The following is a 17,167-nucleotide window of genomic DNA, read 5'->3' as shown; positions in this document are numbered from 1 at the left end:
TGGGTGTATGAGTAAGTGTGTGTGTATGAGTGTTGTGTGTGTGTGTGTGTGTGTGTGACCCTCGGTGTGTGTGGCCCCAGTGTCTATTTGCCCTCTGGAAGGGGGGCGCTGGGAGAACTACATCTCCCAGCAGCCTTTGCCCTTCCCACCAGCCCCTGGAACCTCCCAGCATCCCCCGGGACGGCCAGCAGTCCCCTTCTCCAGTGAGAAGATAGAGGAAAAGCCACCGGGAGCCGCGGAGCCCAGGGCAGGTAAGTGCAGTATTTTTTTTAACGTGGAGCGGGGTTTTCAGAGCTGAAAACCCTGCAACCACTGTTTTTATTGGATACCATGGGTATCGGGAGCATGCATACCTGTGGTAATCCAAAATTAAGCGTGAGGGGTGCAAGGTTTTTTTCCTTGCTAAACCTCACACCCAATTGAATATGCCCCTTAGTTAACCCATTAATCTTTTTTATTTATTTACAAATGTATTGGAGCAAAACAGAATGTGGATGGATGTGGTTTCATGTGTTCTATTACTTTATCTATGTGATGCCCCCTGTAGACCCCTTTGCAGCAATGTTGTAATGCTGATGGGTTTTTTTTTTGCTATAAATTGGTTTGTTTTTATGGTACTATATTTACAAAAAAAGGAAACAGTAAGTTAACGTTTCCTCTTAGTTTCACCCACTGCATTAAATATATTTATTTTTATTATCAGAAATGTATAGAATCTAAATGTATTTACAGTTTTTGAACCTTTCGGAAAAATAACTCTGACTTAGCTTGATTACATATAAAAAAAACAGTTGTTTTATTTTTAGGTATAAAATGAATTTAAGTTGATTCAGCTTCATTCTGCAATGCCAAATTGTAAGACTATAATTTGCTTATTCTTTAGCTACTTAATGAAAAAGGGTCTAATCAGTGCCACATTCATTACTGTGTTGGTGCTGTATACTTTCAGGTTAGAGAAAAGATAAATCACATTTGGCTTCTAACTAAGGCTATTTCTTAAGTGTAAAACTGGGCAAGGTTTCTTAGCTTTGCAAGTTGCGTTCCATTTCATGGAAATTGTGTGAAAAAATGCAATTGTGTGATAAGTGCTTAGGTTACAGCATGGAAGGATGAAAGCAAATTTTAACGGTACATGTTTTTGTCATTATGGTAAGTTCCATTAATGGGTGAGATTTTTTTCATATTCTAATTGTTTCTTTTTTTTAACTACTATGTACAGTAACATAGCTTTTTTTTTCTTTTTAATTTAACAGTATATTACAGTAGTTGTAGTATAATATTCCTCAAACACTGGTGAATGAATACTTTGTGGTGCCATACTAATATTGCATTTATTTGCCCTAGTTAAGTAAAATTTAGAGTAAGCAGTTTATTTACTAAATTGAATATTTTCCAACTATCGCTCTAATGCAAGGGTCCATTGGCTTTGCAGGAGAATATAAATCAACAATTATATTTACATGGTATGTATTACCTTTCAAAAAATTGCTGATTTAAGCCTTGTGGCAAACTGCTGAAAAAAAACATTGAAAGTCATCTGTTTACTAATTTGCTGTCAATATCATTTCTATAATTGGTAATGACAAACAGGGGAATATTTACTAAAGTGAAGGTTAATAGATGTTGATGTTGCTCATGGCAATCAATCAGTTTTAGCTATTATCTTCTAGAAGGTGCTAGTTAAATGTTAGGTAGACTCCGATTGGTTGCTATGGGCAGGGCCGATGAGAGCCGCGCCGGTCCCAGGTGACGGAGAGCATGGCCTAATAGTGGGAGGCGTGGCCACACCCCCTTAGAAAAAAACATGATTTCAGTGCTGCAAAGTTGCACTGTGCACTGGGGAGGGGGGCACTGTGCGCCCCTCAGCCCAGCGCACAGCCAATGGGGGGCATGATCAGGGTGATCACTCCCCCCATAGGCGACTACTCCTGCTACTGCTTTAGCAGCCACAAGCAGCCTCGCAGTGCAGCCCAGCACAAAGGACCCGGTCCCCCGCCAGGCCCCTGCAGCAAGCCCGGGTAATTTGTACCCCCCCCTCTTGCCACCCCTGGCTATGGGCAACATCTCCACTTCTAAAAACCTGCACTTTAGTAAATATCCCCCTTAGTTTACATATTGTGTAAGATGTTTACAAATTGCTTATCTTTATTCCCATATTCTACATATAAACTAGCAATTGGCATTACTTAGATTCATTGTAAAGGTGTTAAAATTTATTCTTTGCACAAACCCAAAACTACAGTAATTGATGTCAGTATACTGTAGGATAAGGTAGAGACATGAGTAAGTAAAATCCTGAGATGGGATCACAGGGCCTAATTCACCACGGATCACAATTCTGCTTATACACACGCACCACATTAGCTAATTTCAGCAGTGCTATTTGTTTGCATATACATTGCGATCACAGCCTGACATAAGGACACCCACTTCCCCTTACTCTCATCCGTATACTAGCACATACACTTGCACAAGCCCTGACCATACTCAGAAATTGCTAACAGCCACACACGCTATAAGTGCTATGGCTGCTTATGGCCACGCAGTGGATAATTTATTCACGCCCCTGCAACAGCATTGAAATGCACTGGCACATCTGTGTTCACCCGACCACTCCCCAGTCACCACCCATAAATGGCACTTCCTGTTAATCACTCTGCTCTGGGTCTGCATAGCCTCTGCAATCGCAGTTCCCATTGCTAGTTCGCGAGCATGCATTGCCATGCATGAGAACGCAACAACTGACTGATTGCGTCCGTATTAGCAACTGCGTTACTTGCTGAATTAGGCCCACAGTAAGGAGTGTCTGGTAGGTAAGTTCTGATATGACACACCTCTATGAATGGATGTAATTTAAAAGGTAATAGCCACTGGCACTGAACAGAGACACAACAAAAACTAATTAACCTCACGCAGCTGTCCAATGTGGTAGCAAACCAAAGAAAGACTATAAACTAAAAATGGACAGTGCTGTTCAGGTGAAAATATAAATAGTATAATATAAAAATGTGCCCATAAATTTGAAAGAATAAATAAACAGTATTTATTAAACATTAAAAAGTCTGACACTCGTGGTCCTAAAAAAATGAATAAACAAACAACAATTTTATAGGTGAGCATCATGATAATATACACATGGTATGCAGATATTGATAATAAAAAATGAGATAAATTTAAATTGATATGAAAAAAAGGGGGGAATATTATGGTTTTGGGAGATTCCTTTGGATAATTGTACAATATTTTATTCCAATAACAAATGTCAGTTTGAATGAACAAACACACAGTGTAAATTAATTGAAAACACTGTTATAACTGGAATATACAGTAGGTAGCTCTGTTTAGAAAATAGAGACACAATATTCAATATAGATGTAGCAGTGGAACCAATAATGTTGCAAAAAATGGTAATGTTATTTGCAACCTCTGAAAAAATGAAAAGCCATATAATATACTTACCAAAGGTGTTCCTTGGGAGGAAGTAACTGATTGTATATCGTGGTTGGTGCGGCTGTCAGCATATGAAAGATAGACAGTACTTTTCACCTCCACCTTCCTGTGGAGAGAGCCATCCAAACAGAGTTTTGTATGTGTCTTTTATTTATCGTTGCTGTCTCCTTGTATGGAGAGTATTATCTGGAAGGGTCCGCTGTGATTAGTGTAACTCCCGATCTCAATATCTGTCCCACTGCAGGGAGTGGAATGGCTGGAGGGTCTGATGTGAATACTCGAAGACCCAATCTCCGTATCCACTCTGTTGCAGGGAGAGCAGGCAAAGCCGAAACACCAACTGGAGAACTAGTGTCAAAAGTGGAGCTCCTATTCTCTTACTCCGTCCTTGAATGGGGAAAGTAAATAGTGCAAAAGCACAAAGTAAGCTTCCAGTAACCAGTGTATGCTGTGTAGAATATCTCCAGTAAGTTCTAACACATTTCTTCCCTATTTGGGATTTCTTCATAGGGATGTAACAGTCTGGGGGTAAAGCCTCCTTAAATATGTAGGCAGGTAATTAAAAAAAAAACTCCTGCATTACTTAATTAGCTTCTCTCAATTTGTAATTACCACAGAGCAGACAAATACATTTTAAATATAGGCACAATAGAAGATATTCAAAAAGTTTTTAAACATATGTTAAAATGGTTTAATCCATATATATGTATGAGGAATATACACATATAACTAATATATAATAAGAAAATAATTTAGTCAAATATAAAAAAGATTTGTGAGAACAGTTTTATCAAAATAATACTAATCCAATTGATAGCAGGCAATTTCCATCGATTTACTCATAATAAAGTTCATACATTTGATTGATATGTTACTTAACATGAATTAATGTGTTAGTGCATAATACGAAAAAAATATATAAATAAAGAGCATATGTAAAATGTGTGTGTGCGTGTGTGTGTATATATATATATATATATATATATATATACTGTGTATGTATGTGAGATCCACAACCAACAGGCAGATACCATCTGCTATCATAGGCTTGACTATGACCCTACATGGAGATACACAAAGGAAATTGATGAGGTAATTAACCTTGGTGTCAATAATCGGTACATTAGTATCGAAACAGCAGATTTTCTGAGACAGAAACACCCCAAGATACCAATTCTATACACTCTTCCAAAAGTGTATAGAATTGGTATCTTCTATTAAAAAACTGTGTTACACTATATATACCCATTTTTATGATGATTGACTGCTGAAAAGGATTGAACCAAGAACCCTTTCCTTTTTTCATTGAGGACCACCATAAAAGGATTTGATTTTATTACCACTTACCTTTCTAGTGTGGTTTGGAATGTTACAACTATATTTCATGTGATTGCGCTGGTGAACTGAGTCTATCCCATTTTTTTGTATATTCTGTTTGGTGGAGGTCTGGAGGAATTCCTTTAGACACTGATTATCTAGCTGCTTTTATCACTTTCTGCACACTCTAGTTCTTCACAATATATATATATATATATATATATCTGTTGTTTTTTCTCCTGTTGAATTACAAGGAATGCTGCAAGATGTTTAAATTTAGGGAACAGAGAAAGTCAGTATTTGAAAATGTTTTTAAAGAGGAGGGGGATAATCTTAATTTAGTTGATGAAAATTTGGAGGATGTCATGAGAAAATTGGAAAATATTCTTCTTAAGGAAAATAGGGCATGGTGGGAGATGGCATCTCTAGAAAAGTACATGGCAAATAAGATTGTTCCGAAGGGACTTGTTATACATAAAGCAGCCTCTTTCTCTACAGCTAGAGAAACTTTTAAATTAGGCTGGGAAGCAATTTTGAAAGAATGCTTCCTTGCCCTAATGAATGTTATAAATAATGAAAGGAAAAAGGATCTAGAAAAATTTGAAGAAGAGATATGTTCGTATAAAGAAATAGTGGAACACTTTTCAGACTCCCAGGACTATAAAGATTTTGAAAAACTAATAGAGTATAGTCTTAAAAAAGAAGAAAAAGCATTAATTGATCGTAAAGTTAAGAAGTTTAATCGTGATAAATGTCAGATTAAGGGAGAAGTAGGAGAAGGAGCAAAAAACATGGGAGTTGTAAATGATCCAAAAGAGATTAGATACATCACTCCTAAGAGTGTGTGGGTTCCTCCAAACTCATTTAAAAAAAGAATAAAATACAGCTATGTGTAAGCTATAGAAGAGAAGAACAAAATCATTTCAGTGAGAATAATAGAACAGGACTGGGGTTGAAAGGTGGTTATGGGAAGGATAATATTCCTTTACCCCAAAGAAATAAGCAGATAATATTCAACCTAAGTAGTCATGTACTCTCCAAATAACAGACTGATGTCTTGGATAAGGGTTTAAAATATGCACCTTCAATTTCAATAAATAAATTCTCTACATTTGTAGACTTAAACAAATATATACGGAAATTAACCTTGAAAAAATTATTTCTAAATCAGGATACCCGCATAATAGATGAAACAGAGAGTGGGTCATATACCCCTTTTAGACCAAAATCAATTTTTTACCTGTCACATTTAAAAGGGAATTCTATTGAGACTTTTTTTCAGTTGGTTCAGGATGATATCCAAAAAATAGATACAAAAAAATTGAAACACAATTTGACATTCAAGGAAAGAACGGCTCTTAACTATTTCAGGTATGTCTTTTAATTCTTTATCAAACCCGCCGATAAAGGCGGAGGGGTGGTGATCCTTGATAGGACCAACTATGAAAAATAGGTGTTTTGACAACTTGAAGATCAAACAACATATTTAAAAGTGAGATCCGATCCCACGACTAAAATCATAGGTACATTGCAAGAAATCATAACTAAGTATAAGACCAATCAGGTCATTAAAGAGAGAGAATGTGAATTTGTGATGATTATATATCCTACCATTCCAGTTCTTTATATACTTCCAAAAATTGACAAGGACTCCCTCAGTCCCCCTGGAAAACCAAGTGAACTCCGTTACTTCAAATTTATCATAGTTCATCAATTTTTACCTACAACCTTTGGTAGTTACCAATAGGTCTCATTTAAAAGACACTAAAGACCTATTGAATATACTTGGGTCAATCCAATGGGAGGAAGGTATGACAATGGTTACAGCAGATGTCCGGTCTCTGTATACCATTATTAACCACCAAGATGGCCTAAAGGCTATTACAGTGTGTTTACAAAAAAGCGAGTTACAACCAGACTTACAGAATTTTATTATTGAGGGAGTGGAGTTTATTTTAAGTAACAATTATTTTAATTTTGATGATGCTTTTTATATACAAAAGGCAGTGACAGCTATGAGCACCAGGTTCGCACCAAGTTATGCAAATATTTTTATGGGAGAATGGTAGAATGAAGTGATATGGAACCCCAACCCATTTAGTGCGAACCTGGTGTCCTGGCTTAGATAAATCGACAACGTATTTTTTATATGGAAAGGAAGTCGGGACCTTTTAATGCAGTTTTTTTTGTATTTAAATGATAATATTTTAAATATTGAATTCACATTTGAAGCTAGTGAGTGTACAGTGAATTTCCTGGATGTTACGATATTTGTCTAAGGTAATTGCTTAAATACCAAAAGCTATTCAAAACCCTCAGATTCTCAGTCTTATATACAAGCAGATAGCTGCCACCATTCCAATTGGATACACTCAATCCCAGGCAGCCAGTTGAGACGATTAAAGCGAAATTGTACTAATACAAGTACCTATTTGGTACAATCAAGAGAGATGGCATCTCATTTTAAATCTTGTGGTTACCAAGAACAAAAAATAAATGATGTTTTGAAGGAAGTAGATCAAATTCCAAGAGAAGACCTATTAAAATATAAATCAAAAGTTGAAGGATCTGGAGTGTATGAATGGGCTTTCATTACTTCTTCGTATAGTATCCAATTCAAATTAATAGAAAATTCTCTTTAAAAAACACTGGAAGATTCTCCAAACAGATCCAGTTATTGGTGCATTATTACCAGTTGCACCTAAATGTATTTATAGAAAGGCACCTACCATCAAATCATCTTTAGTTAGAAGTGCCTTACCTAAGAAGAAAACTGTCTCAACTATTAAATCAAAGGGTGCTTAGGATGTAGGCATATTCCGGGGAATGAAAACATCAAAATGACTGAAATTCAGATAAATGGGAAAAACAACCCAATTAGATAATTTATAACATGCAATACCAGCAATGTAATCTATGCTATTCAATGTCTTTGTGTGCTATTCTATATAGGTTGTACAAGTAGACCACTTAAGGTGTGAATCAGTGAGCACCTTAGAAACATTAAAAAAGGGTTAGAGACGCATGCACTGTCTAACCAATTTAAAACAGATCATAATTGCTCCCCATCTGGTGTAAAAAGATTTGTGGGGTTGGCATGGGTAGAGGGCCACTGGAGACAAAGGGATCTAGCCAGTCAATTAGCAAAGCTGGAGATGCAAAAAATATATGAGTTTAACACACTGAAACCTGGAGGTTTAAATTTTGATTTCGAAGTAAAATGGTTTCTATGAGTTTTATTTCTATGTTTTATTTTACCATATACTCACTTGCACTGTGCACTTTAGTATTTATTTTAAGGTCCCATTTTTATTGTGCATTTTTAATGTGTGTTACTGATATTGTTCCCTTCTTTTAATTGTAGTGATTTAAGTCTATATTCTATGCCCTACGTCATATAATGAAAAAGGGATGCCTCATATATACACAAAACTCCATTAAGTTGAATGACTGTACTATATCCGGCATTCAAGAACTAACTACGTGGGGATGCAAGGCTTGATTGTAAAGAAGCCCCTGGTTACTCTGGCAACTACCCGAAGTGACATTCCGCATTATACAGAGCGTCAGCGTTCAGGGCGTCAAGGAGACTGTTTCCATAACAATGGAACAAACGAGTGACGGAGTCAACCCAGACAAAAGGAGTGATTGTGAAGGTTTCCATTTCTGTTGTAGGAGGCAAGGATTGGTTTTACACTGAAAGGTCTAGCACAGCAGGGGTTCATGGGACTTGTAGTCGATTTGTGTATAGGAACCAGCTGTGCTAGTGCCGATATCATAGGTAAGTTTGGGTATATATAGGATGATTTTAAGCAGTCTAATTATTCTGCTTGCTGCTACACCTTGAACAAATCCTTAACACCCCCCCCTCGGACGACCGATAATTTCGGGGAGAGGCTCGTTGTGTCAGCCGCTTTCCCAATGGATTTCCACCTTCAATCACTGGTGAAAAATATTGACAGCTTTATATCTAACACTACAGATTTTCTTAAAAAATTGGAAAAGGTAACAGGGATTAATGAGCACTCTCTATTGGTCACATTAGACATAGCAAGTCTCTACACCAATATACCTCATGACTTGGGGATTCAAGCTTCTAGGGAATGAATCAGTCAGAGTGAGTTCTATAAAGGTCCACCAGCAGAATATCTGTTGTTACTTATTGACATCATTCTCAACAAGAATTATTTCTTATTTAAGAATGGATTATATCTTCAAAAACAAGGGACAGTGATGGGGTCAAATATGGCCCCTTCCTATGCTAACATGTTCATGTCAGCCTATGAACATAAATATATGTTCTGATTGGAAGAGTGTAAATATATGCTCTGATTGGAAGAGTGTACTTTTTTATGTAAGGTACATTGACGACCTATTTCTGATATGGCAGGGGGGCAAAGAAAAATTATTACAATTCATTAACTACCTCAATTCAATTCCTGGCACAATACACCTCAGTCTCATGTTTAGCAGAGAGCACATCAATTGTTTAGATGTGTCAGTCTCACTGAATATGAATCAGGTGCCTACCAGAATTTTCAGCAAGGACTCTGATAAAAACATGCTGCTACATGCAACTAGCTTTCGTCCAGCACCCCTCAAGAGAGGGTTACCTTGCTCACAACTTTTAACAGTAGTAAGGATCAACTCAGAGCCAAAATCTACCTCTATAGCTCTGATGGATATGGGACAATGCTTCCTCGAAAGAGGATATTCAAAGAATAATATTGATGAAGCACTTGCCAAAGTAGGCAAACTTAGGAGGGAAGATTTATTTGAACAAAAAGAAACTTACCCTGATTAAAGGTTGAATGTGTTCAACTTTTTCAGCACGTACACTACTGCTTCCAGCTTTATACGGAAGAAGGTACTAGAGCACTGGCATTTATTGACCAGTGACCCTACTTTGTCTACACAAATAAGTGTGGAACCACGGTTTGCCTATAGACATGGCCCCAATTTGAAAGATTTGTTAGTACAGACGGATTCTTCGAAAGATAAAAATCAACAAGCCCATTGGTTAAGCAAAAAACCAGGAACCTTTAAATGTACAGGCAGCACCAACTGTCACTTTTTGGCAATGGGCAGTTGCTTCATCAATCCTCAGGACAGGAGCAAATATAATATTAGGCATCATTTGGACTGCAACAGCAAATATGTTGTTTATGCTCACACTTGTCCATGTGACCTTGTATACATTGGGAAAACTAACACCAGTCTTCTATCAAGAAATCTGTATCCACTGCAGATCAGAGACAGGATTTGTCAAACTTACCGGTAGCTAGACATTTTAAAAACAAAGGACATTCTGTTAGCTTAAATGTCACATTACTGACCACATTCCACTGCTCCAAAGGGGTGGCGATAGAGAGAAAATTCTGCTACAAAGGGAACTACAATGGATTCATCGATTGAACAGTCTCACCTAATGGGCTCAATGAGGACTTCAAAATGAGCTGTTTTCTTTAGACATATTCTCTGTTTGGATTAATCTTTTTTGATCACTAGCCTTACATGTGACTTTGTTACTCATGGGTGGTAGCAATACATGATATGATATGCATACAGTACTGGTGTTACGCAAGTTGCCATGGGGACATTGCTATATGACGCATAATGGCTAAGTGTGACCAGTTTATTTTACCATGTGCTGTGCACATATGTGCATATGGCATGGTGTTATTGTGTGCATTTCTTAGTATACATGTGCTTGTTGCATTCATTATCCTGGTACATATGGCAGTACAGGAGTGGCCTTTGAAATGGCCTGGACTATACTATTGGCTGTATATTCATTTAAATGTGTTGGCAATTTAATAGTGGTGTTATTGGTGCTGTATTGCTGAGAGACCAGCAGGTCTATACACTAACATTTGATATAAGCTGACCACAGCGATCTGTTGCCATACATTTCCAGTGCTGTTATAATCAGAGCCAGGTGCCGTACATTCTTATGCATATGGCATGGTGTTATGGTGTATGGCTCCAAAGAGCCTTGTCATATTTTCTAATGCACACATACTGTATGCATTAACATTGTCATGTTTCATGTTTATGTGGCTTTGTAAGCGATTATATGCAGTTACAGATCAATGCTATAAGATGGAATTATGGAGTTGCCAGCACTGTGATACCAGTTGGCTGGTTTCTCCAAATTGATGCTGTCTAGAGACTGATATTAACGGTGATTCACTAATTGTTGCATAGTCATATATGTGTATGTGTTTGTTTTGTTCTATGTTGTCATGATCTGCCCAGTACACAGCGCAGGCTACAGTACTCATATTGACAGCCATGTATGTGTAACAAATGGAGGCTGTTTATTTACCTTTTAAAACCAACCCACCCACCTGATGCCTTGTAGCCAATCAACACCAAGGGGCGTGGCCAAGGCAATACAGCATGATTTTGGCTTTACTGAGTTTGGCACCCTTTTTGGTTATATTAAGAGTTCTAGGGCTCAGTATGTGTTAGCCCCTGAGGAAAACTGAAGTACAGTTGAAAGGATCATTGGGCCACTGATAGCTATGTGGTATGTCTGTTTACAAGCCATGTGAATAAACCTGTGGATTCATCTAAACGTGAGTGCTGTTTTTTTGTTTACTCAGCAAGTGAGTAGCTTGCTTATTGACAGGGTGTTTATATTACAACTTGTTGTGGACCTAGCACCCCCCTGCCAAATAGTGCTTTTTGAGTGCCATCTCTTATGAGATATATATGACATTAATACAGCCAGAATCTGAAATATTTTTTCTTTTTCTATCACTCTAGGGAGGATGGCTTATTAGACAGAACATAATCTAAACACATAATGATAATAACTGTTTATGAGAAGTTGCAGTTGTAAAATGTACAGCTGTTTAAAGCTGACTAGATGTAGAATTATTAGCAAACAGATAACAGCAACCATCAAAATAATTGACAGTTGTCGAATATACTAAGCTATTGAGGATATGGATTTTCTTCCCTATATACATATACATACATACATACATACATACATACATACATATGCATACACCTGGTGTAAATTTACTAGGTTTTTAAGCGAGTGACGTATATTTTGTGAACAAAAGTGTGATAGTGTAATACAAATCTAATGCTTAAATAAATAAAGATATATATTGATGTGATCAAATATTACAAATTTTATCAATTTAATAAAGCATATATTAGGACAAACAACACACATAATTAAATACTTATACATGCCTAAACCCTAATAATAGGATTTGGCAAAATATTTCATATACAGGCACATTTGTACAAATGTTGTGTATAAAGTGCAATCGTAGTGCTAATAAATAATCAATAAAAACAGTTCAAATTTAAGAAATATATATAGCAGCACAGGAGAGTATATAAAAAGATCAGCAGCAGCTTTTGAGGCTAAATTCAAATTTTTTTTAAAAATGCTTTAAAAAATATATATATTTGAATAGCTTGAAAGAGTTCATTTAATGCTTATCTGTGTTAAGTTCATTTCAGGTAAGAATCAGCTGTCCCAACGTGTTTCATCCATACATGGACTTCATCAAGGGGTACTCGTGGTCTGGGGTTATTGCTATTTATACCCCTTTCTCAAAAAGGACTCCATTCCCTCGTTTCACCCGCAGGTGACGTCACTTCCGGTTTCCGGCATCCAGCAGCATGCTTCAAATTGCTACTCTGTTACAACTTTATGTTTTATGTATTCCTGTTTATATGTTACATTAGTTCCTGCAGCCAAACCATGTAGCAATAGGCTCTGTAGTTCTCCCATTCATTTGCCAGCTTGTGTTCTCCATCACGTCACTTCCGCACACCTCTTGCATCACATCTGCCTCCGCTCTCTCCATTCACCGTTGCATCATCCCGGCTGTCTCTCTGTGCCTCTATGGCTTCTCTCCGGGTCCGTGTAGCGCATGCGTGGTGTTTCTTCTGTTAGATAAAGTGGCTTCCGCCTCAAAGGACTGACAATGTGCTATTCGATTTCAGAGTCTGTTTTGCGCCTGCTTTGGAGACGGAAAAAATCACCCAGTCTTCATCAATCAGGGCATGTATTGTAGTCGTAAATACTAGTAATAAAAAGGAGAACATTTTACTGGCCAATATATTAAATGGTGATATAAATAAATAAATGAAAAAATAAATAAAAAAACAGCAATTCATAAAAGGGAAGGTTTAGTCTGAAAATGATCGGCTAAATCAAAGGAAACTATATATGATATTATGCATATCACCATGTTTCTGATACTTTTTCATCTTTTAAGAAAATCTATATAGAAAAAGTCATATGAAAAATTTTGTTTTGTTTATATAGAAAAAATGTCCATTGATAAACTGGGGCTTGTAAAACGGGTAACTGTCCAAGAAGTCCATAATGCAGATTAATAGTTGCTTGAGTGATTCTTTCATGCTTCACGGGTTATGATATGCCCTACACTCTGTTAACGGACTGAGTGGCCATTCGCCCTACTGGGGATGTTTGTAGCTACAACACTGGGTATTCCTAGGAGGTCTCCCATCCAAGTACTGACCCAGCCCAATTGTGCTTAGCTTCCAAGATCAGACAAGATTGGGCATTATTGCAATGGTAATGTTGTAGATACTTCAAAGCCATCGCCAGTTAACCAACTCATCCTCCTACAGGAAAGGGGCAAATTCATAAATCTCGTTGAAACCAGTCTGGGCCATAGAGTTAAGCTGAAATATCCAAAACATTTCTCTTCTTGACAGTTTGTTGCCCAAATCTCCTCCTCTTTCATCCAAGGTAACTTGTTCTATTGCCTTGAATGTTAATTCCTCAGGATTAGATGCATGATGATTGATGAAGTGCCTCGACAACGCATGTCCTTCTATTTTGTTCTTTATATTGCAAATATGCTCTTGAATTCTTAGTTTTAGGGGTCTTTTGGTTTTCCCAATGTATTTCAGGCCACATTTGCATTCCAATAAGTATATCACTGACATTGAATTGCAATTTAAAAAATTCTTAATTTTATATTCTTTAGAATCATTATAATTGTAAAAAACTTTTCTCCGTGGATGTAGATATTTGCAAATACTACATCTACCACATTTGTAGCACCCCAAGCGTGGGGGAAGGTTATCATTTCTCATCTGGATCACATCCCTTATCATGCTTGGTGCCAAAGTGTCTTCAAATTCCTTCTTTTCTTAAAAAGAATGGTGGGTTTAGGGTGTAGAATATCTTTAAGAACCGGGTCCATAAGTAAAATGTTCTAATGCTTCTGTAGACATCCCTTGATTTTGTTTTCATGTCCATTGTAGGTCATGATGAAAGGTACAATGTTCTTCTCAGTTTTTTTGTCTTTATATTTCAACAAATCTTTTCTCTTTAGTTTGTTCGTTCTCTCTGCTGCCTTCATTAAAAGCTCCGTTGGATAATCTTTTGCGGTGAATCTCTCAGTGTATAATCTAATCTGATCTTTACAATCTCTTTCTTTAGTACAATTCCTCTTAATCCTGTGAAATTGAGAGTAAGGGATGTTATTCTTAAATTTTTTGAGGTGTCCACTTCTATAATGTAAATAGTTATTCGTGTCTACCTCTTTTATAAAATTCTTTCTAATCACTTTCCCTTCATCTTCACTCAGGATGAGGTCTAAGAATTCTACCGATGTAGTGCTAAAATGAGATGTAAATTTAAGATTCATGTCGTTGCTGTCAATGAAACTTAAAAATTGTTTAAAATCTTCCTCTGAACAATTCCAAATGATGAGGATATCATCAATGTTTCTTTTATACATGACTATGTTGTTTTTAAAAGGATTATTTGTATAAATTTATTTTTTCTCCCAACAGCCCATAAAAATATTAGCAAAACTGGGTGCAAAAGTGGTGCCCATGGCTGTTCCACATATTTGGCGATAAAACACATCTAAAAATTTTAAATAATTATGGTTTAATATAAAAGTCATAAGATCACATAAAAATTCACAGTGAGTGTTCTCCATAGTTACATCCTGTTCCATGACATCTCTACATGCATTCACCCCTTTCTCATGTTCAATACATGTATACAAAGCTTGTACATCAATGGTAAACCATTTATAGTTATCCCTCCATTCAATTTCTTCAATGTATTGTAATAAATTTGTGCTATCATAATGATAGGAATCTAGCTTGACCACATATTTTTGCAGGAAGACATCTACATACTCTGAGAGGTGTGAGGTTAATGAATCAATCCCGGCCACAATTGGTCTGCCTGGCGGATCTATCAGTGATTTATGTATTTTGGGCAGAAAGTAAAAAATGGGGGTAATAGGATTGGTTGTCATGAGATATTGGTATTCTTCCTTACATAAAGTTCCATCACGGAGGCCACGTAAAAGTAAAGTTCTGAGTTCCTCAGTGTAATCTTCCAAAGGGTCCTTTGTTAATATGATATACGGGTCTTTATCCCCCAGTAGTCTATTAGCTTCTTTCATGTAAGCTTGTCTGTCCATTAACACCAATCCTCCCCCTTTATCTGCTTGTTTAATGATGATCCCCTTATTTTGTTGAAGTTCTTTAAGTGCATGTTTTTCATTGTTCTTAAGATTCTGTTTAGTAACCTTTTCATGTCCAGATCGCATAAGCCCTTCTTCACCTTCTCATAGAAAATTTCAATGTGACTACTTTTAGATTCCAATGGATAATAAGTTGATTTATTTTTTAGGCCATATTTTGATAATGGTTCCTGATAGTTCCTAATCGGAGCTGTTTCCTTTCTAATAAAAGGTCAAATTTCTCACATACTTATTTAAATCGATGAACATCTCAAATTTGTTCATGTTTGAAGTCGGGGCATAGTTTAGTCCTTTGCTAAGCAAGTTAATTTCAGGTCTGGTTAACGTGTGTGAGGAAAGATTGTAAATTCCTTTACTTTTAAGGTCTACTGGAGGTTCCTCCTTTTTATGGTCCTTCCGCCCACTGCACCATTTTCCTCTCCTTCTCTCAATCTTCTTTTTAATGGTGAGGCTAGTGTGGTGGTCTCCCTGAGCAAGGGGTTCCCTGGATCATAGACTATATTTGGGCCTGGTGACAAAAAATGATGTTCAGTGTCGCTGTTGGAGTCACATCTCTGTAATGCTGAAAATCTGTTTTTCGTTTTAATCCGGGGTCTAGGTAATGGTCTCCATGCTTCTCCCCTAAAACCATTCAAGTCCTTGGATAGGAATTGTTTCCCAGGATATTCTTCTCTGTTCCGATCATTCCTTCTCATGTAATTGGTAGTGTTAAATCTACTCCATTGCTTGATTTTATTATTGGCATAGTCCTGTTTGTCCCTTAAGAATTTATTTTCTTTACCTTTTAATGACTGCTTCTTCAATTCTTTCAAGCTTCTTGTTTAGAAATTTTTTATTCTCCTTATAGTTTACCTCAACCTTATACACCACCATCATGCTTTCTTTGTTTTTAATTTCTATTTCAAGTTCCGTCATTAAATTTTTCTTCTCACTAATTATCAATTGCATCAATTCTATTGAGCATTTATGTAGAATATTGTCCCATTTTTCCATGAAACTAACTTTTTCGACACCAAAAGTGGGTTTTTTAAAAGTCTTAGGCCTCTTGGTACTCTATTAACTGAGATGTAATGTACAAGGCCTTTTATATCCTACCATGCTTTAATTTCTTTAGTTAGAAGTTTTTTCATATCCCAAAATAAATTGTCCAGATTTTCAGTAGGAATTTCTGGAACAGAATTTGTGCTATTCTCATTAAAAATCCTCTGGCATAAGTCATTTCTTTTGTTGGCTCTTTCATTATTTCGAAAAAATTGTGTAAATTTACTGGGTTTTTAAGTGACTGACGTGTATTTTGTGAACAAAAGTGTGATAGTGTAATACAAATCAAATGCATAAATTAATAAATAAATAAAGATATATATCAATGTGATCAAATATTGGACAAACAAACACACATAATTAAATACTTATACATGCCTAAACCCTAATCATAGGATTTGGCAAAATATTTCATATGAAGGCACGTTTGTGCAAAGGTTGTATATAAAGTGCAATCGTAGTGCTAATAAATAATCAGTAAAAACAGTTCAAATTTAAGAAATAAATATAGCAGCACAGGAGAGTATATAAAAAGATCAGCAGCAGCTTTTGAGGCTAAATTCAAACAATTTTTAAAAAATGCTTTAAAATATATATATTTGAATAGCTTGAAAGAGTTCATGTAATGCTTATCTGTGTTAAGTTCATTTCAGGTAAGAATCAGCTGTCCCAACGTGTTTCATCCATACATGGACTTCATCAAGGGGTACTCGTGGTCTGGGGTTATCGCTATTTAAACCCCTTTCTCAAACAGGACTCCATTCCCTCGTTTCACCAGCGGGTAACGTCTCTTCCGGTTTCTGGCATCCAGCAGCGTGCTCCAAATTGTTACTCTGTTACAA

At 36.6% G+C, this 17,167-nt stretch overlaps 1 pseudogene; it reads right to left on the bottom strand.

Moving 5' to 3' along the window:
• Positions 1 to 13,237: 13,237 nt before the first annotated feature.
• On the bottom strand, positions 13,238 to 13,356 carry LOC148532152 (5S ribosomal RNA; annotated as a pseudogene).
• Between the last annotated feature and the right edge of the window lie 3,811 nt (positions 13,357 to 17,167).

This window comes from Taudactylus pleione, unplaced genomic scaffold, assembly GCF_031769625.1.
Source record: "Taudactylus pleione unplaced genomic scaffold, aTauple2 ptg000083l, whole genome shotgun sequence".
NCBI classification, from domain to species: domain Eukaryota; kingdom Metazoa; phylum Chordata; class Amphibia; order Anura; family Myobatrachidae; genus Taudactylus; species Taudactylus pleione.
This window is presented reverse-complemented; position numbering and strand designations above follow the sequence as displayed.